Source organism: Ambystoma mexicanum, chromosome 8 (genome assembly GCF_040938575.1).
Source record: "Ambystoma mexicanum isolate Mex_15411 chromosome 8, UKY_AmexF1_1, whole genome shotgun sequence".
Taxonomy (NCBI): Eukaryota; Metazoa; Chordata; class Amphibia; order Caudata; family Ambystomatidae; genus Ambystoma; species Ambystoma mexicanum.
This window is the reverse complement of record NC_090929.1, coordinates 731,249,950-731,268,419: the sequence shown is the minus strand read 5'-3', so window position 1 is coordinate 731,268,419 and position 18,470 is coordinate 731,249,950. Positions and strand designations below refer to the sequence as shown.

General features: G+C 46.6%; 48 non-coding genes and 5 pseudogenes across 48 annotated transcripts; all 53 read right to left on the bottom strand.

Annotated features, from left to right (window-relative positions):
* Window positions 1-85: 85 nt before the first annotated feature.
* Window positions 86-204, bottom strand: LOC138480212 (5S ribosomal RNA). Its single transcript, XR_011273916.1, has one exon. It is a non-coding gene; the product is annotated as a 5S ribosomal RNA (ribosomal RNA).
* A 106-nt stretch (window positions 205-310) lies between these two features.
* On the bottom strand, window positions 311-429 carry LOC138477808 (5S ribosomal RNA). The gene has a single exon (XR_011271733.1). It is a non-coding gene; the product is annotated as a 5S ribosomal RNA (ribosomal RNA).
* A 106-nt stretch (window positions 430-535) lies between these two features.
* On the bottom strand, window positions 536-654 carry LOC138475798 (5S ribosomal RNA). The gene has a single exon (XR_011269909.1). It is a non-coding gene; the product is annotated as a 5S ribosomal RNA (ribosomal RNA).
* Window positions 655-760: 106 nt separating this feature from the next.
* Window positions 761-879, bottom strand: LOC138475797 (5S ribosomal RNA). Its single transcript, XR_011269908.1, has one exon. It is a non-coding gene; the product is annotated as a 5S ribosomal RNA (ribosomal RNA).
* Window positions 880-1,343: 464 nt separating this feature from the next.
* LOC138475796 (5S ribosomal RNA) lies at window positions 1,344-1,462 on the bottom strand. The gene has a single exon (XR_011269907.1). It is a non-coding gene; the product is annotated as a 5S ribosomal RNA (ribosomal RNA).
* Window positions 1,463-1,568: 106 nt separating this feature from the next.
* Window positions 1,569-1,687, bottom strand: LOC138480024 (5S ribosomal RNA). Its single transcript, XR_011273745.1, has one exon. It is a non-coding gene; the product is annotated as a 5S ribosomal RNA (ribosomal RNA).
* A 106-nt stretch (window positions 1,688-1,793) lies between these two features.
* Window positions 1,794-1,912, bottom strand: LOC138479904 (5S ribosomal RNA). Its single transcript, XR_011273636.1, has one exon. It is a non-coding gene; the product is annotated as a 5S ribosomal RNA (ribosomal RNA).
* Window positions 1,913-2,018: 106 nt separating this feature from the next.
* On the bottom strand, window positions 2,019-2,127 carry LOC138474299 (5S ribosomal RNA; annotated as a pseudogene).
* Window positions 2,128-2,591: 464 nt separating this feature from the next.
* On the bottom strand, window positions 2,592-2,710 carry LOC138475795 (5S ribosomal RNA). The gene has a single exon (XR_011269906.1). It is a non-coding gene; the product is annotated as a 5S ribosomal RNA (ribosomal RNA).
* Window positions 2,711-2,816: 106 nt separating this feature from the next.
* LOC138478371 (5S ribosomal RNA) lies at window positions 2,817-2,935 on the bottom strand. The gene has a single exon (XR_011272245.1). It is a non-coding gene; the product is annotated as a 5S ribosomal RNA (ribosomal RNA).
* Window positions 2,936-3,398: 463 nt separating this feature from the next.
* Window positions 3,399-3,517, bottom strand: LOC138479778 (5S ribosomal RNA). Its single transcript, XR_011273521.1, has one exon. It is a non-coding gene; the product is annotated as a 5S ribosomal RNA (ribosomal RNA).
* A 106-nt stretch (window positions 3,518-3,623) lies between these two features.
* Window positions 3,624-3,742, bottom strand: LOC138478895 (5S ribosomal RNA). The gene has a single exon (XR_011272719.1). It is a non-coding gene; the product is annotated as a 5S ribosomal RNA (ribosomal RNA).
* Window positions 3,743-3,848: 106 nt separating this feature from the next.
* Window positions 3,849-3,967, bottom strand: LOC138479166 (5S ribosomal RNA). Its single transcript, XR_011272966.1, has one exon. It is a non-coding gene; the product is annotated as a 5S ribosomal RNA (ribosomal RNA).
* Window positions 3,968-4,431: 464 nt separating this feature from the next.
* On the bottom strand, window positions 4,432-4,540 carry LOC138474015 (5S ribosomal RNA; annotated as a pseudogene).
* A 106-nt stretch (window positions 4,541-4,646) lies between these two features.
* Window positions 4,647-4,755, bottom strand: LOC138474755 (5S ribosomal RNA; annotated as a pseudogene).
* Window positions 4,756-5,219: 464 nt separating this feature from the next.
* Window positions 5,220-5,338, bottom strand: LOC138475793 (5S ribosomal RNA). The gene has a single exon (XR_011269905.1). It is a non-coding gene; the product is annotated as a 5S ribosomal RNA (ribosomal RNA).
* Window positions 5,339-5,444: 106 nt separating this feature from the next.
* On the bottom strand, window positions 5,445-5,563 carry LOC138478370 (5S ribosomal RNA). The gene has a single exon (XR_011272244.1). It is a non-coding gene; the product is annotated as a 5S ribosomal RNA (ribosomal RNA).
* Window positions 5,564-6,027: 464 nt separating this feature from the next.
* LOC138480211 (5S ribosomal RNA) lies at window positions 6,028-6,146 on the bottom strand. Its single transcript, XR_011273915.1, has one exon. It is a non-coding gene; the product is annotated as a 5S ribosomal RNA (ribosomal RNA).
* A 106-nt stretch (window positions 6,147-6,252) lies between these two features.
* Window positions 6,253-6,371, bottom strand: LOC138475792 (5S ribosomal RNA). Its single transcript, XR_011269904.1, has one exon. It is a non-coding gene; the product is annotated as a 5S ribosomal RNA (ribosomal RNA).
* A 106-nt stretch (window positions 6,372-6,477) lies between these two features.
* Window positions 6,478-6,596, bottom strand: LOC138475791 (5S ribosomal RNA). Its single transcript, XR_011269903.1, has one exon. It is a non-coding gene; the product is annotated as a 5S ribosomal RNA (ribosomal RNA).
* A 106-nt stretch (window positions 6,597-6,702) lies between these two features.
* On the bottom strand, window positions 6,703-6,821 carry LOC138478228 (5S ribosomal RNA). The gene has a single exon (XR_011272115.1). It is a non-coding gene; the product is annotated as a 5S ribosomal RNA (ribosomal RNA).
* Window positions 6,822-7,285: 464 nt separating this feature from the next.
* On the bottom strand, window positions 7,286-7,394 carry LOC138474014 (5S ribosomal RNA; annotated as a pseudogene).
* Window positions 7,395-7,500: 106 nt separating this feature from the next.
* On the bottom strand, window positions 7,501-7,619 carry LOC138479556 (5S ribosomal RNA). Its single transcript, XR_011273320.1, has one exon. It is a non-coding gene; the product is annotated as a 5S ribosomal RNA (ribosomal RNA).
* A 464-nt stretch (window positions 7,620-8,083) lies between these two features.
* Window positions 8,084-8,202, bottom strand: LOC138475789 (5S ribosomal RNA). The gene has a single exon (XR_011269901.1). It is a non-coding gene; the product is annotated as a 5S ribosomal RNA (ribosomal RNA).
* Window positions 8,203-8,308: 106 nt separating this feature from the next.
* On the bottom strand, window positions 8,309-8,427 carry LOC138478369 (5S ribosomal RNA). Its single transcript, XR_011272243.1, has one exon. It is a non-coding gene; the product is annotated as a 5S ribosomal RNA (ribosomal RNA).
* Window positions 8,428-8,891: 464 nt separating this feature from the next.
* On the bottom strand, window positions 8,892-9,010 carry LOC138479870 (5S ribosomal RNA). Its single transcript, XR_011273605.1, has one exon. It is a non-coding gene; the product is annotated as a 5S ribosomal RNA (ribosomal RNA).
* A 106-nt stretch (window positions 9,011-9,116) lies between these two features.
* On the bottom strand, window positions 9,117-9,235 carry LOC138475788 (5S ribosomal RNA). The gene has a single exon (XR_011269900.1). It is a non-coding gene; the product is annotated as a 5S ribosomal RNA (ribosomal RNA).
* Window positions 9,236-9,341: 106 nt separating this feature from the next.
* LOC138477954 (5S ribosomal RNA) lies at window positions 9,342-9,460 on the bottom strand. The gene has a single exon (XR_011271866.1). It is a non-coding gene; the product is annotated as a 5S ribosomal RNA (ribosomal RNA).
* Window positions 9,461-9,566: 106 nt separating this feature from the next.
* Window positions 9,567-9,685, bottom strand: LOC138475787 (5S ribosomal RNA). Its single transcript, XR_011269899.1, has one exon. It is a non-coding gene; the product is annotated as a 5S ribosomal RNA (ribosomal RNA).
* A 464-nt stretch (window positions 9,686-10,149) lies between these two features.
* On the bottom strand, window positions 10,150-10,258 carry LOC138474521 (5S ribosomal RNA; annotated as a pseudogene).
* Window positions 10,259-10,364: 106 nt separating this feature from the next.
* Window positions 10,365-10,483, bottom strand: LOC138480023 (5S ribosomal RNA). The gene has a single exon (XR_011273744.1). It is a non-coding gene; the product is annotated as a 5S ribosomal RNA (ribosomal RNA).
* Window positions 10,484-10,589: 106 nt separating this feature from the next.
* On the bottom strand, window positions 10,590-10,708 carry LOC138475786 (5S ribosomal RNA). The gene has a single exon (XR_011269898.1). It is a non-coding gene; the product is annotated as a 5S ribosomal RNA (ribosomal RNA).
* A 106-nt stretch (window positions 10,709-10,814) lies between these two features.
* LOC138475785 (5S ribosomal RNA) lies at window positions 10,815-10,933 on the bottom strand. Its single transcript, XR_011269897.1, has one exon. It is a non-coding gene; the product is annotated as a 5S ribosomal RNA (ribosomal RNA).
* Window positions 10,934-11,397: 464 nt separating this feature from the next.
* LOC138475784 (5S ribosomal RNA) lies at window positions 11,398-11,516 on the bottom strand. Its single transcript, XR_011269896.1, has one exon. It is a non-coding gene; the product is annotated as a 5S ribosomal RNA (ribosomal RNA).
* Window positions 11,517-11,622: 106 nt separating this feature from the next.
* Window positions 11,623-11,741, bottom strand: LOC138478368 (5S ribosomal RNA). The gene has a single exon (XR_011272242.1). It is a non-coding gene; the product is annotated as a 5S ribosomal RNA (ribosomal RNA).
* A 673-nt stretch (window positions 11,742-12,414) lies between these two features.
* Window positions 12,415-12,533, bottom strand: LOC138475782 (5S ribosomal RNA). Its single transcript, XR_011269895.1, has one exon. It is a non-coding gene; the product is annotated as a 5S ribosomal RNA (ribosomal RNA).
* Window positions 12,534-12,639: 106 nt separating this feature from the next.
* LOC138479165 (5S ribosomal RNA) lies at window positions 12,640-12,758 on the bottom strand. The gene has a single exon (XR_011272965.1). It is a non-coding gene; the product is annotated as a 5S ribosomal RNA (ribosomal RNA).
* A 464-nt stretch (window positions 12,759-13,222) lies between these two features.
* On the bottom strand, window positions 13,223-13,341 carry LOC138475781 (5S ribosomal RNA). Its single transcript, XR_011269894.1, has one exon. It is a non-coding gene; the product is annotated as a 5S ribosomal RNA (ribosomal RNA).
* A 106-nt stretch (window positions 13,342-13,447) lies between these two features.
* On the bottom strand, window positions 13,448-13,566 carry LOC138475780 (5S ribosomal RNA). The gene has a single exon (XR_011269893.1). It is a non-coding gene; the product is annotated as a 5S ribosomal RNA (ribosomal RNA).
* Window positions 13,567-13,672: 106 nt separating this feature from the next.
* LOC138475779 (5S ribosomal RNA) lies at window positions 13,673-13,791 on the bottom strand. Its single transcript, XR_011269892.1, has one exon. It is a non-coding gene; the product is annotated as a 5S ribosomal RNA (ribosomal RNA).
* Window positions 13,792-13,897: 106 nt separating this feature from the next.
* On the bottom strand, window positions 13,898-14,016 carry LOC138475777 (5S ribosomal RNA). Its single transcript, XR_011269890.1, has one exon. It is a non-coding gene; the product is annotated as a 5S ribosomal RNA (ribosomal RNA).
* A 464-nt stretch (window positions 14,017-14,480) lies between these two features.
* LOC138475776 (5S ribosomal RNA) lies at window positions 14,481-14,599 on the bottom strand. The gene has a single exon (XR_011269889.1). It is a non-coding gene; the product is annotated as a 5S ribosomal RNA (ribosomal RNA).
* Window positions 14,600-14,705: 106 nt separating this feature from the next.
* Window positions 14,706-14,824, bottom strand: LOC138480022 (5S ribosomal RNA). Its single transcript, XR_011273743.1, has one exon. It is a non-coding gene; the product is annotated as a 5S ribosomal RNA (ribosomal RNA).
* Window positions 14,825-14,930: 106 nt separating this feature from the next.
* LOC138475775 (5S ribosomal RNA) lies at window positions 14,931-15,049 on the bottom strand. Its single transcript, XR_011269888.1, has one exon. It is a non-coding gene; the product is annotated as a 5S ribosomal RNA (ribosomal RNA).
* Window positions 15,050-15,155: 106 nt separating this feature from the next.
* Window positions 15,156-15,274, bottom strand: LOC138475774 (5S ribosomal RNA). Its single transcript, XR_011269887.1, has one exon. It is a non-coding gene; the product is annotated as a 5S ribosomal RNA (ribosomal RNA).
* A 464-nt stretch (window positions 15,275-15,738) lies between these two features.
* On the bottom strand, window positions 15,739-15,857 carry LOC138475773 (5S ribosomal RNA). Its single transcript, XR_011269886.1, has one exon. It is a non-coding gene; the product is annotated as a 5S ribosomal RNA (ribosomal RNA).
* A 106-nt stretch (window positions 15,858-15,963) lies between these two features.
* Window positions 15,964-16,082, bottom strand: LOC138478367 (5S ribosomal RNA). Its single transcript, XR_011272241.1, has one exon. It is a non-coding gene; the product is annotated as a 5S ribosomal RNA (ribosomal RNA).
* Window positions 16,083-16,755: 673 nt separating this feature from the next.
* LOC138475771 (5S ribosomal RNA) lies at window positions 16,756-16,874 on the bottom strand. The gene has a single exon (XR_011269885.1). It is a non-coding gene; the product is annotated as a 5S ribosomal RNA (ribosomal RNA).
* Window positions 16,875-16,980: 106 nt separating this feature from the next.
* LOC138475770 (5S ribosomal RNA) lies at window positions 16,981-17,099 on the bottom strand. The gene has a single exon (XR_011269884.1). It is a non-coding gene; the product is annotated as a 5S ribosomal RNA (ribosomal RNA).
* A 464-nt stretch (window positions 17,100-17,563) lies between these two features.
* On the bottom strand, window positions 17,564-17,682 carry LOC138478807 (5S ribosomal RNA). Its single transcript, XR_011272639.1, has one exon. It is a non-coding gene; the product is annotated as a 5S ribosomal RNA (ribosomal RNA).
* A 106-nt stretch (window positions 17,683-17,788) lies between these two features.
* LOC138475769 (5S ribosomal RNA) lies at window positions 17,789-17,907 on the bottom strand. Its single transcript, XR_011269883.1, has one exon. It is a non-coding gene; the product is annotated as a 5S ribosomal RNA (ribosomal RNA).
* A 106-nt stretch (window positions 17,908-18,013) lies between these two features.
* On the bottom strand, window positions 18,014-18,132 carry LOC138475768 (5S ribosomal RNA). Its single transcript, XR_011269882.1, has one exon. It is a non-coding gene; the product is annotated as a 5S ribosomal RNA (ribosomal RNA).
* Window positions 18,133-18,238: 106 nt separating this feature from the next.
* On the bottom strand, window positions 18,239-18,357 carry LOC138475767 (5S ribosomal RNA). Its single transcript, XR_011269881.1, has one exon. It is a non-coding gene; the product is annotated as a 5S ribosomal RNA (ribosomal RNA).
* Window positions 18,358-18,470: the final 113 nt, after the last annotated feature.

Sequence of the window (18,470 nt, the reverse complement as noted above, 5' to 3'; positions counted from 1 at the left end):
AAACGGGATAAAATTATTTTGGAAACATACCAAATTTGAAAAGTAATTGAGAAGTTGTGCAATTACTAATCATGGAGCACAAAATAGCCTACAGCACCTGGTATTCCCAGGCGGTCTCCCATCCAGGTACTAACTAGGCCTGAAACTGCTTAGCTTCCGAGATCAGACGAGATCGGGCGCATTCAGTGTGGTGTGGCCGTAGGCTCAGGGCCTAGTGAGTTTTGTACTTTTAAGCATCTAGTCGGCTAGACCTTGCAGTTTTGAAAGGCAATTGAGAAATGGCTCACTTCCTGAACTTGGAGCACAAAAAAGCCTACAGCACCTGGTATTCCCAGGCGGTCTCCCATCCAGGTACTAACTAGGCCCGACACTGCTTAGCTTCCGAGATCAGACGAGATCGGGGGCATTCAGTGTGGTGTGGCCGTAGGCTCTGGTCCTAGTGAGTTTTGTACTTTTAAGCATCTAGTCGGCTAGACCTTGCAGTTTTGAAAGGCAATTGAGAAATGGCTCACTTCCTGAACTTGGAGCACAAAAAAGCCTACAGCACCTGGTATTCCCAGGCGGTCTCCCATCCAGGTACTAACTAGGCCCGACACTGCTTAGCTTCCGAGATCAGACGAGATCGGGCGCATTCAGTGTGGTGTGGCCGTAGGCTCTGGGCCTAGTGAGTTTTGTACTTTTAAGCATCTAGTCGGCTAGACCTTGCAGTTTTGAAAGGCAATTGAGAAATGGCTCACTTCCTGAACTTGGAGCACAAAAAAGCCTACAGCACCTGGTATTCCCAGGCGGTCTCCCATCCAGGTACTAACTAGGCCCGACACTGCTTAGCTTCCGAGATCAGACGAGATCGGGCGCATTCAGTGTGGTGTGGCCGTAGGCTCGAGTAATGCTAAGAATATTACTCTTATGCATTTGCATTTAGTAAGCTAAGCCATGCAGCCACTTGCAACATGATACCACGCTCATCGGTCGATCAGCGCTCGATCAGGCGAGATATATAAGACTGGTGGGCCCATTCAGGACTCCTATGTCTGGTAGGATAACTTTAATCCATCCATCCTGTTTCTGTTGCAGGGAGGTGGAGAGAACAATCAACACAATAACGCCTTTCTTTCATGCCTCTTGAAGGACTCAATATTCTCTGTACTGCATTACATGTGAAAGTCGATTTATTACCCATGAACACACTACCTGTATGCTAATTATATGTAAATAGGTAGCTCCAGCCCTCATAATGTTGTCCAACATTTCCGCTATAAAACGGGATCAAATTATTTTGGAAACATACCAAATTTGAAAAGTAATTGAGAAGTTGTGCAATTACTAATCATGGAGCACAAAATAGCCTACAGCACCTGGTATTCCCAGGCGGTCTCCCATCCAGGTACTAACTAGGCCCGACACTGCTTAGCTTCCGAGATCAGACGAGATCGGGCGCATTCAGTGTGGTGTGGCCGTAGGCTCTGGGCCTAGTGAGTTTTGTACTTTTAAGCATCTAGTCGGCTAGACCTTGCAGTTTTGAAAGGCAATTGAGAAATGGCTCACTTCCTGAACTTGGAGCACAAAAAAGCCTACAGCACCTGGTATTCCCAGGCAGTCTCCCATCCAGGTACTAACTAGGCCCGACACTGCTTAGCTTCTGAGATCAGACGAGATCGGGCGCATTCAGTGTGGTGTGGCCGTAGGCTCTGGTCCTAGTGAGTTTTGTACTTTTAAGCATCTAGTCGGCTAGACCTTGCAGTTTTGAAAGGCAATTGAGAAATGGCTCACTTCCTGAACTTGGAGCACAAAAAAGCCTACAGCACCTGGTATTCCCAGGCGGTCTCCCATCCAGGTACTAACGAGGCCCGACACTGCTTAGTTTCCGAGATCAGACGAGATCGGGCGCATTCAGTGTGGTGTGGCCGTAGGCTCTGGGCCTAGTGAGTTTTGTACTTTTAAGCATCTAGTCGGCTAGACCTTGCAGTTTTGAAAGGCAATTGAGAAATGGCTCACTTCCTGAACTTGGAGCACAAAAAAGCCTACAGCACCTGGTATTCCCAGGCGGTCTCCCATCCAGGTACTAACTAGGCCCGACACTGCTTAGCTTCCGAGATCAGGCGCATTCAGTGTGGTGTGGCCGTAGGCTCTAGAAATGCTAAGAATATTACTCTTATGCATTTGCATTTAGTAAGCTAAGCCATGCAGCCACTTGCAACATGATACCACGCTCATCGCTCGATCAGCGCTTGATCAGGCGAGATATATAAGACTGGTGGGCCCATTCAGGACTCCTATGTCTGGTAGGATAACTTTAATCCATCCATCCTGTTTCTGTTGCAGGGAGGTGGAGAGAACAATCAACACAATAACGGCTTTCTTTCATGCCTCTTGAAGGACTCAATATTCTCTGTACTGCATTACATGTGAAAGTCGATTTATTACCCATGAACACACTACCTGTATGCTAATTATATGTAAATAGGTAGCTCCAGCCCTCATAATGTTGTCCAACATTTCCGCTATAAAAGGGGATAAAATTATTTTGGAAACATACCAAATTTGAAAAGTAATTGAGAAGTTGCGCAATTACTAATCATGGAGCACAAAATAGCCTACAGCACCTGGTATTCCCAGGCGGTCTCCCATCCAGGTACTAACTAGGCCCGACACTGCTTAGCTTCCGAGATCAGACGAGATCGGGCGCATTCAGTGTGGTGTGGCCGTAGGCTCTGGGCCTAGTGAGTTTTGTACTTTTAAGCATCTAGTCGGCTAGACCTTGCAGTTTTGAAAGGCAATTGAGAAATGGCTCACTTCCTGAACTTGGAGCACAAAAAAGCCTACAGCACCTGGTATTCCCAGGCAGTCTCCCATCCAGGTACTAACTAGGCCCGACACTGCTTAGCTTCCGAGATCAGACGAGATCGGGCGCATTCAGTGTGGTGTGGCCGTAGGCTCTAGAAATGCTAAGAATATTACTCTTATGCATTTGCATTTAGTAAGCTAAGCCATGCAGCCACTTGCAACATGATACCACGCTCATCGCTCGATCAGGCTCGATCAGGCGAGATATATAAGACTGGTGGGCCCATTCAGGACTCCTATGTCTGGTAGGATAACTTTAATCCATCCATCCTGTTTCTGTTGCAGGGAGATGGAGAGAACAATCAACACAATAACGGCTTTCTTTCATGCCTCTTGAAGGACTCAATATTCTCTGTACTGCATTACATGTGAAAGTCGATTTATTACCCATGAACACACTACCTGTATGCTAATTATATGTAAATAGGTAGCTCCAGCCCTCATAATGTTGTCCAACATTTCCGCTATAAAACGGGATAAAATTATTTTGGAAACATACCAAATTTGAAAAGTAATTGAGAAGTTGTGCAATTACTAATCATGGAGCACAAAACAGCCTACAGCACCTGGTATTCCCAGGCGGTCTCCCATCCAGGTACTAACTAGGCCGGACACTGCTTAGCTTCCGAGATCAGACGAGATCGGGCGCATTCAGTGTGGTGTGGCCGTAGGCTCTGGTCCTAGTGAGTTTTGTACTTTTAAGCATCTAGTCGGCTAGACCTTGCAGTTTTGAAAGGCAATTGAGAAATGGCTCACTTCCTGAACTTGGAGCACAAAAAAGCCTACAGCACCTGGTATTCCCAGGCGGTCTCCCATCCAGGTACTAACTAGGCCTGACACTGCTTAGCTTCCGAGATCAGACGAGATCGGGCGCATTCAGTGTGGTGTGGCCGTAGGCTCTGGGCCTAGTGAGTTTTGTACTTTTAAGCATCTAGTCGGCTAGACCTTGCAGTTTTGAAAGGCAATTGAGAAATGGCTCACTTCCTGAACTTGGAGCACAAAAAAGCCTACAGCACCTGGTATTCCCAGGCGGTCTCCCATCCAGGTACTAACTAGGCCCGACACTGCTTAGCTTCCGAGATCAGACGAGATCGGGCGCATTCAGTCTGGTGTGGCCGTAGGCTCTAGTAATGCTAAGAATATTACTCTTATGCATTTGCATTTAGTAAGCTAAGCCATGCAGCCACTTGCAACATGATACCACGCTCATCGCTCGATCAGCGCTCGATCAGGCGAGATATATAAGACTGGTGGGCCCATTCAGGACTCCTATGTCTGGTAGGATAACTTTAATCCATCCATCCTGTTTCTGTTGCAGGGAGGTGGAGAGAACAATCAACACAATAACGGCTTTCTTTCATGCCTCTTGAAGGACTCCATATTCTCTGTACTGCATTACATGTGAAAGTCGATTTATTACCCATGAACACACTACCTGTATGCTAATTATATGTAAATAGGTAGCTCCAGCCCTCATAATGTTGTCCAACATTTCCGCTATAAAACGGGATAAAATTATTTTGGAAACATACCAAATTTGAAAAGTAATTGAGAAGTTGTGCAATTACTAATCATGGAGCACAAAATAGCCTACAGCACCTGGTATTCCCAGGCGGTCTCCCATCCAGGTACTAACTAGGCCCGACACTGCTTAGCTTCCGAGATCGGGAGCATTCAGTGTGGTGTGGCCGTAGGCTCTGGGCCTAGTGAGTTTTGTACTTTTAAGCATCTAGTCGGCTAGACCTTGCAGTTTTGAAAGGCAATTGAGAAATGGCTCACTTCCTGAACTTGGAGCACAAAAAAGCCTACAGCACCTGGTATTCCCAGGCGGTCTCCCATCCAGGTACTAACTAGGCCCGACACTGCTTAGCTTCCGAGATCAGACGCATTCAGTGTGTTGTGGCCGTAGGCTCGAGTAATGCTAAGAATATTACTCTTATGCATTTGCATTTAGTAAGCTAAGCCATGCAGCCACTTGCAACATGATACCACGCTCATCGCTCGATCAGCGCTCGATCAGGCGAGATATATAAGACTGGTGGGCCCATTCAGGACTCCTATGTCTGGTAGGATAACTTTAATCCATCCATCCTGTTTCTGTTGCAGGGAGGTGGAGAGAACAATCAACACAATAACGGCTTTCTTTCATGCCTCTTGAAGGACTCAATATTCTCTGTACTGCATTACATGTGAAAGTCGATTTATTACCCATGAACACACTACCTGTATGCTAATTATATGTAAATAGGTAGCTCCAGCCCTCATAATGTTGTCCAACATTTCCGCTATAAAACGGGATAAAATTATTTTGGAAACATACCAAATTTGAAAAGTAATTGAGAAGTTGCGCAATTACTAATCATGGAGCACAAAATAGCCTACAGCACCTGGTATTCCCAGGCGGTCTCCCATCCAGGTACTAACTAGGCCCGACACTGCTTAGCTTCCGAGATCAGACGAGATCGGGCGCATTCAGTGTGGTGTGGCCGTAGGCTCTGGGCCTAGTGAGTTTTGTACTTTTAAGCATCTAGTCGGCTAGACCTTGCAGTTTTGAAAGGCAATTGAGAAATGGCTCACTTCCTGAACTTGGAGCACAAAAAAGCCTACAGCACCTGGTATTCCCAGGCAGTCTCCCATCCAGGTACTAACTAGGCCCGACACTGCTTAGCTTCCGAGATCAGACGAGATCGGGCGCATTCAGTGTGGTGTGGCCGTAGGCTCTAGTAATGCTAAGAATATTACTCTTATGCATTTGCATTTAGTAAGCTAAGCCATGCAGCCACTTGCAACATGATACCACGCTCATCGCTCGATCAGCGCTCGATCAGGCGAGATATATAAGACTGGTGGGCCCATTCAGGACTCCTATGTCTGGTAGGATAACTTTAATCCATCCATCCTGTTTCTGTTGCAGGGAGGTGGAGAGAACAATCAACACAATAACGGCTTTCTTTCATGCCTCTTGAAGGACTCAATATTCTCTGTACTGCATTACATGTGAAAGTCGATTTATTACCCATGAACACACTACCTGTATGCTAATTATATGTAAATAGGTAGCTCCAGCCCTCATAATGTTGTCCAACATTTCCGCTATAAAACGGGATAAAATTATTTTGGAAACATACCAAATTTGAAAAGTAATTGAGAAGTTGTGCAATTACTAATCATGGAGCACAAAATAGCCTACAGCACCTGGTATTCCCAGGCGGTCTCCCATCCAGGTACTAACTAGGCCTGAAACTGCTTAGCTTCCGAGATCAGACGAGATCGGGCGCATTCAGTGTGGTGTGGCCGTAGGCTCAGGGCCTAGTGAGTTTTGTACTTTTAAGCATCTAGTCGGCTAGACCTTGCAGTTTTGAAAGGCAATTGAGAAATGGCTCACTTCCTGAACTTGGAGCACAAAAAAGCCTACAGCACCTGGTATTCCCAGGCGGTCTCCCATCCAGGTACTAACTAGGCCCGACACTGCTTAGCTTCCGAGATCAGACGAGATCGGGCGCATTCAGTGTGGTGTGGCCGTAGGCTCTGGTCCTAGTGAGTTTTGTACTTTTAAGCATCTAGTCGGCTAGACCTTGCAGTTTTGAAAGGCAATTGAGAAATGGCTCACTTCCTGAACTTGGAGCACAAAAAAGCCTACAGCACCTGGTATTCCCAGGCGGTCTCCCATCCAGGTACTAACTAGGCCCGACACTGCTTAGCTTCCGAGATCAGACGAGATCGGGCGCATTCAGTGTGGTGTGGCCGTAGGCTCTGGGCCTAGTGAGTTTTGTACTTTTAAGCATCTAGTCGGCTAGACCTTGCAGTTTTGAAAGGCAATTGAGAAATGGCTCACTTCCTGAACTTGGAGCACAAAAAAGCCTACAGCACCTGGTATTCCCAGGCGGTCTCCCATCCAGGTACTAACTAGGCCCGACACTGCTTAGCTTCCGAGATCAGACGAGATCGGGCGCATTCAGTGTGGTGTGGCCGTAGTCTCTAGAAATGCTAAGAATATTACTCTTATGCATTTGCATTTAGTAAGCTAAGCCATGCAGCCACTTGCAACATGATACCACGCTCATCGCTCGATCAGCGCTTGATCAGGCGAGATATATAAGACTGGTGGGCCCATTCAGGACTCCTATGTCTGGTAGGATAACTTTAATCCATCCATCCTGTTTCTGTTGCAGGGAGGTGGAGAGAACAATCAACACAATAACGACTTTCTTTCATGCCTCTTGAAGGACTCAATATTCTCTGTACTGCATTACATGTGAAAGTCGATTTATTACCCATGAACACACTACCTGTATGCTAATTATATGTAAATAGGTAGCTCCAGCCCTCATAATGTTGTCCAACATTTCCGCTATAAAACGGGATAAAATTATTTTGGAAACATACCAAATTTGAAAAGTAATTGAGAAGTTGTGCAATTACTAATCATGGAGCACAAAATAGCCTACAGCACCTGGTATTCCCAGGCGGTCTCCCATCCAGGTACTAACTAGGCCCGACACTGCTTAGCTTCCGAGATCGGGAGCATTCAGTGTGGTGTGGCCGTAGGCTCTGGGCCTAGTGAGTTTTGTACTTTTAAGCATCTAGTCGGCTAGACCTTGCAGTTTTGAAAGGCAATTGAAAAATGGCTCACTTCCTGAACTTGGAGCACAAAAAAGCCTACAGCACCTGGTATTCCCAGGCGGTCTCCCATCCAGGTACTAACTAGGCCCGACACTGCTTAGCTTCCGAGATCAGACGAGATCGGGCGCATTCAGTGTGTTGTGGCCGTAGGCTCGAGTAATGCTAAGAATATTACTCTTATGCATTTGCATTTAGTAAGCTAAGCCATGCAGCCACTTGCAACATGATACCACGCTCATCGCTCGATCAGCGCTCGATCAGGCGAGATATATAAGACTGGTGGGCCCATTCAGGACTCCTATGTCTGGTAGGATAACTTTAATCCATCCATCCTGTTTCTGTTGCAGGGAGGTGGAGAGAACAATCAACACAATAACGGCTTTCTTTCATGCCTCTTGAAGGACTCAATATTCTCTGTACTGCATTACATGTGAAAGTCGATTTATTACCCATGAACACACTACCTGTATGCTAATTATATGTAAATAGGTAGCTCCAGCCCTCATAATGTTGTCCAACATTTCCGCTATAAAACGGGATAAAATTATTTTGGAAACATACCAAATTTGAAAAGTAATTGAGAAGTTGCGCAATTACTAATCATGGAGCACAAAATAGCCTACAGCACCTGGTATTCCCAGGCGGTCTCCCATCCAGGTACTAACTAGGCCCGACACTGCTTAGCTTCCGAGATCAGACGAGATCGGGCGCATTCAGTGTGGTGTGGCCGTAGGCTCTGGGCCTAGTGAGTTTTGTACTTTTAAGCATCTAGTCGGCTAGACCTTGCAGTTTTGAAAGGCAATTGAGAAATGGCTCACTTCCTGAACTTGGAGCACAAAAAAGCCTACAGCACCTGGTATTCCCAGGCAGTCTCCCATCCAGGTACTAACTAGGCCCGACACTGCTTAGCTTCCGAGATCAGACGAGATCGGGCGCATTCAGTGTGGTGTGGCCGTAGGCTCTAGTAATGCTAAGAATATTACTCTTATGCATTTGCATTTAGTAAGCTAAGCCATGCAGCCACTTGCAACATGATACCACGCTCATCGCTCGATCAGCGCTCGATCAGGCGAGATATATAAGACTGGTGGGCCCATTCAGGACTCCTATGTCTGGTAGGATAACTTTAATCCATCCATCCTGTTTCTGTTGCAGGGAGGTGGAGAGAACAATCAACACAATAACGGCTTTCTTTCATGCCTCTTGAAGGACTCAATATTCTCTGTACTGCATTACATGTGAAAGTCGATTTATTACCCATGAACACACTACCTGTATGCTAATTATATGTAAATAGGTAGCTCCAGCCCTCATAATGTTGTCCAACATTTCCGCTATAAAACGGGATAAAATTATTTTGGAAACATACCAAATTTGAAAAGTAATTGAGAAGTTGTGCAATTACTAATCATGGAGCACAAAATAGCCTACAGCACCTGGTATTCCCAGGCGGTATCCCATCCAGGTACTAACTAGGCCTGACACTGCTTAGCTTCCGAGATCAGACGAGATCGGGCGCATTCAGTGTGGTGTGGCCGTAGGCTCAGGGCCTAGTGAGTTTTGTACTTTTAAGCATCTAGTCGGCTAGACCTTGCAGTTTTGAAAGGCAATTGAGAAATGGCTCACTTCCTGAACTTGGAGCACAAAAAAGCCTACAGCACCTGGTATTCCCAGGCGGTCTCCCATCCAGGTACTAACTAGGCCCGACACTGCTTAGCTTCCGAGATCAGACGAGATCGGGCGCATTCAGTGTGGTGTGGCCGTAGGCTCTGGTCCTAGTGAGTTTTGTACTTTTAAGCATCTAGTCGGCTAGACCTTGCAGTTTTGAAAGGCAATTGAGAAATGGCTCACTTCCTGAACTTGGAGCACAAAAAAGACTACAGCACCTGGTATTCCCAGGCGGTCTCCCATCCAGGTACTAACTAGGCCCGACACTGCTTAGCTTCCGAGATCAGACGAGATCGGGCGCATTCAGTGTGGTGTGGCCGTAGGCTCTGGGCCTAGTGAGTTTTGTACTTTTAAGCATCTAGTCGGCTAGACCTTGCAGTTTTGAAAGGCAATTGAGAAATGGCTCACTTCCTGAACTTGGAGCACAAAAAAGCCTACAGCACCTGGTATTCCCAGGCGGTCTCCCATCCAGGTACTAACTAGGCCCGACACTGCTTAGCTTCCGAGATCAGACGAGATCGGGCGCATTCAGTGTGGTGTGGCCGTAGGCTCGAGTAATGCTAAGAATATTACTCTTATGCATTTGCATTTAGTAAGCTAAGCCATGCAGCCACTTGCAACATGATACCACGCTCATCGGTCGATCAGCGCTCGATCAGGCGAGATATATAAGACTGGTGGGCCCATTCAGGACTCCTATGTCTGGTAGGATAACTTTAATCCATCCATCCTGTTTCTGTTGCAGGGAGGTGGAGAGAACAATCAACACAATAACGCCTTTCTTTCATGCCTCTTGAAGGACTCAATATTCTCTGTACTGCATTACATGTGAAAGTCGATTTATTACCCATGAACACACTACCTGTATGCTAATTATATGTAAATAGGTAGCTCCAGCCCTCATAATGTTGTCCAACATTTCCGCTATAAAACGGGATAAAATTATTTTGGAAACATACCAAATTTGAAAAGTAATTGAGAAGTTGTGCAATTACTAATCATGGAGCACAAAATAGCCTACAGCACCTGGTATTCCCAGGCGGTCTCCCATCCAGGTACTAACTAGGCCCGACACTGCTTAGCTTCCGAGATCAGACGCATTCAGTGTGGTGTGGCCGTAGGCTCTGGGCCTAGTGAGTTTTGTACTTTTAAACATCTAGTCGGCTAGACCTTGCAGTTTTGAAAGGCAATTGAGAAATGGCTCACTTCCTGAACTTGGAGCACAAAAAAGCCTACAGCACCTGGTATTCCCAGGCAGTCTCCCATCCAGGTACTAACTAGGCCCGACACTGCTTAGCTTCTGAGATCAGACGAGATCGGGCGCATTCAGTGTGGTGTGGCCGTAGGCTCTGGTCCTAGTGAGTTTTGTACTTTTAAGCATCTAGTCGGCTAGACCTTGCAGTTTTGAAAGGCAATTGAGAAATGGCTCACTTCCTGAACTTGGAGCACAAAAAAGCCTACAGCACCTGGTATTCCCAGGCGGTCTCCCATCCAGGTACTAACTAGGCCCGACACTGCTTAGCTTCCGAGATCAGACGAGATCGGGCGCATTCAGTGTGGTGTGGCCGTAGGCTCTGGGCCTAGTGAGTTTTGTACTTTTAAGCATCTAGTCGGCTAGACCTTGCAGTTTTGAAAGGCAATTGAGAAATGGCTCACTTCCTGAACTTGGAGCACAAAAAAGCCTACAGCACCTGGTATTCCCAGGCGGTCTCCCATCCAGGTACTAACTAGGCCCGACACTGCTTAGCTTCCGAGATCAGACGAGATCGGGCGCATTCAGTGTGGTGTGGCCGTAGGCTCTAGAAATGCTAAGAATATTACTCTTATGCATTTGCATTTAGTAAGCTAAGCCATGCAGCCACTTGCAACATGATACCACGCTCATCGCTCGATCAGCGCTTGATCAGGCGAGATATATAAGACTGGTGGGCCCATTCAGGACTCCTATGTCTGGTAGGATAACTTTAATCCATCCATCCTGTTTCTGTTGCAGGGAGGTGGAGAGAACAATCAACACAATAACGGCTTTCTTTCATGCCTCTTGAAGGACTCAATATTCTCTGTACTGCATTACATGTGAAAGTCGATTTATTACCCATGAACACACTACCTGTATGCTAATTATATGTAAATAGGTAGCTCCAGCCCTCATAATGTTGTCCAACATTTCCGCTATAAAACGGGATAAAATTATTTTGGAAACATACCAAATTTGAAAAGTAATTGAGAAGTTGCGCAATTACTAATCATGGAGCACAAAATAGCCTACAGCACCTGGTATTCCCAGGCGGTCTCCCATCCAGGTACTAACTAGGCCCGACACTGCTTAGCTTCCGAGATCAGACGAGATCGGGCGCATTCAGTGTGGTGTGGCCGTAGGCTCTGGGCCTAGTGAGTTTTGTACTTTTAAGCATCTAGTCGGCTAGACCTTGCAGTTTTGAAAGGCAATTGAGAAATGGCTCACTTCCTGAACTTGGAGCACAAAAAAGCCTACAGCACCTGGTATTCCCAGGCAGTCTCCCATCCAGGTACTAACTAGGCCCGACACTGCTTAGCTTCCGAGATCAGACGAGATCGGGCGCATTCAGTGTGGTGTGGCCGTAGGCTCTAGAAATGCTAAGAATATTAATCTTATGCATTTGCATTTAGTAAGCTAAGCCATGCAGCCACTTGCAACATGATACCACGCTCATCGCTCGATCAGGCTCGATCAGGCGAGATATATAAGACTGGTGGGCCCATTCAGGACTCCTATGTCTGGTAGGATAACTTTAATCCATCCATCCTGTTTCTGTTGCAGGGAGGTGGAGAGAACAATCAACACAATAACGGCTTTCTTTCATGCCTCTTGAAGGACTCAATATTCTCTGTACTGCATTACATGTGAAAGTCGATTTATTACCCATGAACACACTACCTGTATGCTAATTATATGTAAATAGGTAGCTCCAGCCCTCATAATGTTGTCCAACATTTCCGCTATAAAACGGGATAAAATTATTTTGGAAACATACCAAATTTGAAAAGTAATTGAGAAGTTGCGCAATTACTAATCATGGAGCACAAAATAGCCTACAGCACCTGGTATTCCCAGGCCGTCTCCCATCCAGGTACTAACTAGGCCCGACACTGCTTAGCTTCCGAGATCAGGCGCATTCAGTGTGGCCGTAGGCTCTGGGCCTAGTGAGTTTTGTACTTTTAAGCATCTAGTCGGCTAGACCTTGCAGTTTTGAAAGGCAATTGAGAAATGGCTCACTTCCTGAACTTGGAGCACAAAATAGCCTACAGCACCTGGTATTCCCAGGCGGTCTCCCATCCAGGTACTAACTAGGCCCGACACTGCTTAGCTTCCGAGATCAGACGAGATCGGGCGCATTCAGTGTGGTGTGGCCGTAGGCTCTGGGCCTAGTGAGTTTTGTACTTTTAAGCATCTAGTCGGCTAGACCTTGCAGTTTTGAAAGGCAATTGAGAAATGGCTCACTTCCTGAACTTGGAGCACAAAAAAGCCTACAGCACCTGGTATTCCCAGGCGGTCTCCCATCCAGGTACTAACTAGGCCCGACACTGCTTAGCTTCCGAGATCAGACGAGATCGGGCGCATTCAGTCTGGTGTGGCCGTAGGCTCTAGCAATGCTAAGAATATTACTCTTATGCATTTGCATTTAGTAAGCTAAGCCATGCAGCCACTTGCAACATGATACCACGCTCATCGCTCGATCAGCGCTCGATCAGGCTCGATATATAAGACTGGTGGGCCCATTCAGGACTCCTATGTCTGGTAGGATAACTTTAATCCATCCATCCTGTTTCTGTTGCAGGGAGATGGAGAGAACAATCAACACAATAACGGCTTTCTTTCATGCCTCTTGAAGGACTCAATATTCTCTGTACTGCATTACATGTGAAAGTCGATTTATTACCCATGAACACACTACCTGTATGCTAATTATATGTAAATAGGTAGCTCCAGCCCTCATAATGTTGTCCAACATTTCCGCTATAAAACGGGATAAAATTATTTTGGAAACATACCAAATTTGAAAAGTAATTGAGAAGTTGTGCAATTACTAATCATGGAGCACAAAATAGCCTACAGCACCTGGTATTCCCAGGCGGTCTCCCATCCAGGTACTAACTAGGCCCGACACTGCTTAGCTTCCGAGATCAGACGAGATCGGGCGCATTCAGTGTGGTGTGGCCGTAGGCTCAGGGCCTAGTGAGTTTTGTACTTTTAAGCATCTAGTCGGGTAGACCTTGCAGTTTTGAAAGGCAATTGAGAAATGGCTCACTTCCTGAACTTGGAGCACAAAAAAGCCTACAGCACCTGGTATTCCCAGGCGGTCTCCCATCCAGGTACTAACTAGGCCCGACACTGCTTAGCTTCCGAGATCAGACGAGATCGGGCGCATTCAGTGTGGTGTGGCCGTAGGCTCTGGTCCTAGTGAGTTTTGTACTTTTAAGCATCTAGTCGGCTAGACCTTGCAGTTTTGAAAGGCAATTGAGAAATGGCTCACTTCCTGAACTTGGAGCACAAAAAAGCCTACAGCACCTGGTATTCCCAGGCGGTCTCCCATCCAGGTACTAACTAGGCCCGACACTGCTTAGCTTCCGAGATCAGACGAGATCGGGCGCATTCAGTGTGGTGTGGCCGTAGGCTCTGGGCCTAGTGAGTTTTGTACTTTTAAGCATCTAGTCGGCTAGACCTTGCAGTTTTGAAAGGCAATTGAGAAATGGCTCACTTCCTGAACTTGGAGCACAAAAAAGCCTACAGCACCTGGTATTCCCAGGCGGTCTCCCATCCAGGTACTAACTAGGCCCGACACTGCTTAGCTTCCGAGATCAGACGAGATCGGGCGCATTCAGTGTGGTGTGGCCGTAGGCTCGAGTAATGCTAAGAATATTACTCTTATGCATTTGCATTTAGTAAGCTAAGCCATGCAGCCACTTGCAACATGATACCACGCTCATCGCTCGATCAGCGCTTGATCAGGCGAGATATATAAGACTGGTGGGCCCATTCAGGACTCCTATGTCTGGTAGGATAACTTTAATCCATCCATCCTGTTTCTGTTGCAGGGAGGTGGAGAGAACAATCAACACAATAACGGCTTTCTTTCATGCCTCTTGAAGGACTCAATATTCTCTGTACTGCATTACATGTGAAAGTCGATTTATTACCCATGAACACACTACCTGTATGCTAATTATATGTAAATAGGTAGCTCCACCCCTCATAATGTTGTCCAACATTTCCGCTATAAAACGGGATAAAATTATTTTGGAAACATACCAAATTTGAAAAGTAATTGAGAAGTTGCACAATTACTAATCATGGAGCACAAAATAGCCTACAGCACCTGGTATTCCCAGGCGGTCTCCCATCCAGGTACTAACTAGGCCCGACACTGCTTAGCTTCCGAGATCAGACGAGATCGGGCGCATTCAGTGTGGTGTGGCCGTAGGCTCTGGGCCTAGTGAGTTTTGTACTTTTAAGCATCTAGTCGGCTAGACCTTGCAGTTTTGAAAGGCAATTGAGAAATGGCTCACTTCCTGAACTTGGAGCACAAAAAAGCCTACAGCACCTGGTATTCCCAGGCAGTCTCCCATCCAGGTACTAACTAGGCCCGACACTGCTTAGCTTCTGAGATCAGACGAGATCGGGCGCATTCAGTGTGGTGTGGCCGTAGGCTCTGGTCCTAGTGAGTTTTGTACTTTTAAGCATCTAGTCGGCTAGACCTTGCAGTTTTGAAAGGCAATTGAGAAATGGCTCACTTCCTGAACTTGGAGCACAAAAAAGCCTACAGCACCTGGTATTCCCAGGCGGTCTCCCATCCAGGTACTAACTAGGCCCGACACTGCTTAGCTTCCGAGATCAGACGAGATCGGGCGCATTCAGTGTGGTGTGGCCGTAGGCTCTGGGCCTAGTGAGTTTTGTACTTTTAAGCATCTAGTCGGCTAGACCTTGCAGTTTTGAAAGGCAATTGAGAAATGGCTCACTTCCTGAACTTGGAGCACAAAAAAGCCTACAGCACCTGGTATTCCCAGGCGGTCTCCCATCCAGGTACTAACTAGGCCCGACACTGCTTAGCTTCCGAGATCAGACGAGATCGGGCGCATTCAGTGTGGTGTGGCCGTAGGCTCTAGAAATGCTAAGAATATTACTCTTATGCATTTGCATTTAGTAAGCTAAGCCATGCAGCCACTTGCAACATGATACCACGCTCATCGCTCGATCAGCGCTTGATCAGGCGAGATATATAAGACTGGTGGGCCCATTCAGGACTCCTATGTCTGGTAGGATAACTTTAATCCATCCATCCTGTTTCTGTTGCAGGGAGGTGGAGAGAACAATCAACACAATAACGGCTTTCTTTCATGCCTCTTGAAGGACTCAATATTCTCTGTACTGCATTACATGTGAAAGTCGATTTATTACCCATGAACACACTACCTGTATGCTAATTATATGTAAATAGGTAGCTCCAGCCCTCATAATGTTGTCCAACATTTCCGCTATAAAACGGGATAAAATTATTTTGGAAACATACCAAATTTGAAAAGTAATTGAGAAGTTGCGCAATTACTAATCATGGAGCACAAAATAGCCTACAGCACCTGGTATTCCCAGGCGGTCTCCCATCCAGGTACTAACTAGGCCCGACACTGCTTAGCTTCCGAGATCAGACGAGATCGGGCGCATTCAGTGTGGTGTGGCCGTAGGCTCTGGGCCTAGTGAGTTTTGTACTTTTAAGCATCTAGTCGGCTAGACCTTGCAGTTTTGAAAGGCAATTGAGAAATGGCTCACTTCCTGAACTTGGAGCACAAAAAAGCCTACAGCACCTGGTATTCCCAGGCAGTCTCCCATCCAGGTACTAACTAGGCCCGACACTGCTTAGCTTCCGAGATCAGACGAGATCGGGCGCATTCAGTGTGGTGTGGCCGTAGGCTCTAGAAATGCTAAGAATATTAATCTTATGCATTTGCATTTAGTAAGCTAAGCCATGCAGCCACTTGCAACATGATACCACGCTCATCGCTCGATCAGGCTCGATCAGGCGAGATATATAAGACTGGTGGGCCCATTCAGGACTCCTATGTCTGGTAGGATAACTTTAATCCATCCATCCTGTTTCTGTTGCAGGGAGGTGGAGAGAACAATCAACACAATAACGGCTTTCTTTCATGCCTCTTGAAGGACTCAATATTCTCTGTACTGCATTACATGTGAAAGTCGATTTATTACCCATGAACACACTACCTGTATGCTAATTATATGTAAATAGGTAGCTCCAGCCCTCATAATGTTGTCCAACATTTCCGCTATAAAACGGGATAAAATTATTTTGGAAACATACCAAATTTGAAAAGTAATTGAGAAGTTGCGCAATTACTAATCATGGAGCACAAAATAGCCTACAGCACCTGGTATTCCCAGGCCGTCTCCCATCCAGGTACTAACTAGGCCCGACACTGCTTAGCTTCCGAGATCAGGCGCATTCAGTGTGGCCGTAGGCTCTGGGCCTAGTGAGTTTTGTACTTTTAAGCATCTAGTCGGCTAGACCTTGCAGTTTTGAAAGGCAATTGAGAAATGGCTCACTTCCTGAACTTGGAGCACAAAATAGCCTACAGCACCTGGTATTCCCAGGCGGTCTCCCATCCAGGTACTAACTAGGCCCGACACTGCTTAGCTTCCGAGATCAGACGAGATCGGGCGCATTCAGTGTGGTGTGGCCGTAGGCTCTGGGCCTAGTGAGTTTTGTACTTTTAAGCATCTAGTCGGCTAGACCTTGCAGTTTTGAAAGGCAATTGAGAAATGGCTCACTTCCTGAACTTGGAGCACAAAAAAGCCTACAGCACCTGGTATTCCCAGGCGGTCTCCCATCCAGGTACTAACTAGGCCCGACACTGCTTAGCTTCCGAGATCAGACGAGATCGGGCGCATTCAGTGTGGTGTGGCCGTAGGCTTTAGAAATGCTAAGAATATTACTCTTATGCATTTGCATTTAGTAAGCTAAGCCATGCAGCCACTTGCAACATGATACCACGCTCATCGCTCGATCAGCGCTCGATCAGGCGAGATATATAAGACTGGTGGGCCCATTCAGGACTCCTATGTCTGGTAGGATAACTTTAATCCATCCATCCTGTTTCTGTTGCAGGGAGGTGGAGAGAACAATCAACACAATAACGGCTTTCTTTCATGCCTCTTGAAGGACTCAATATTCTCTGTACTGCATTACATGTGAAAGTCGATTTATTACCCATGAACACACTACCTGTATGCTAATTATATGTAAATAGGTAGCTCCAGCCCTCATAATGTTGTCCAACATTTCCGCTATAAAACGGGATAAAATTATTTTGGAAACATACCAAATTTGAAAAGTAATTGAGAAGTTGTGCAATTACTAATCATGGAGCACAAAATAGCCTACAGCACCTGGTATTCCCAGGCGGTCTCCCATCCAGGTATTAACTAGGCCCGACACTGCTTAGCTTCCGAGATCAGACGAGATCGGGCGCATTCAGTGTGGTGTGGCCGTAGGCTCAGGGCCTAGTGAGTTTTGTACTTTTAAGCATCTAGTCGGGTAGACCTTGCAGTTTTGAAAGGCAATTGAGAAATGGCTCACTTCCTGAACTTGGAGCACAAAAAAGCCTACAGCACCTGGTATTCCCAGGCGGTCTCCCATCCAGGTACTAACTAGGCCCGACACTGCTTAGCTTCCGAGATCAGACGAGATCGGGCGCATTCAGTGTGGTGTGGCCGTAGGCTCTGGTCCTAGTGAGTTTTGTACTTTTAAGCATCTAGTCGGCTAGACCTTGCAGTTTTGAAAGGCAATTGAGAAATGGCTCACTTCCTGAACTTGGAGCACAAAAAAGCCTACAGCACCTGGTATTCCCAGGCGGTCTCCCATCCAGGTACTAACTAGGCCCGACACTGCTTAGCTTCCGAGATCAGACGAGATCGGGCGCATTCAGTGTGGTGTGGCCGTAGGCTCTGGGCCTAGTGAGTTTTGTACTTTTAAGCATCTAGTCGGCTAGACCTTGCAGTTTTGAAAGGCAATTGAGAAATGGCTCACTTCCTGAACTTGGAGCACAAAAAAGCCTACAGCACCTGGTATTCCCAGGCGGTCTCCCATCCAGGTACTAACTAGGCCCGACACTGCTTAGCTTCCGAGATCAGACGAGATCGGGCGCATTCAGTGTGGTGTGGCCGTAGGCTCGAGTAATGCTAAGAATATTACTCTTATGCATTTGCATTTAGTAAGCTAAGCCATGCAGCCACTTGCAACATGATACCACGCTCATCGCTCGATCAGCGCTTGATCAGGCGA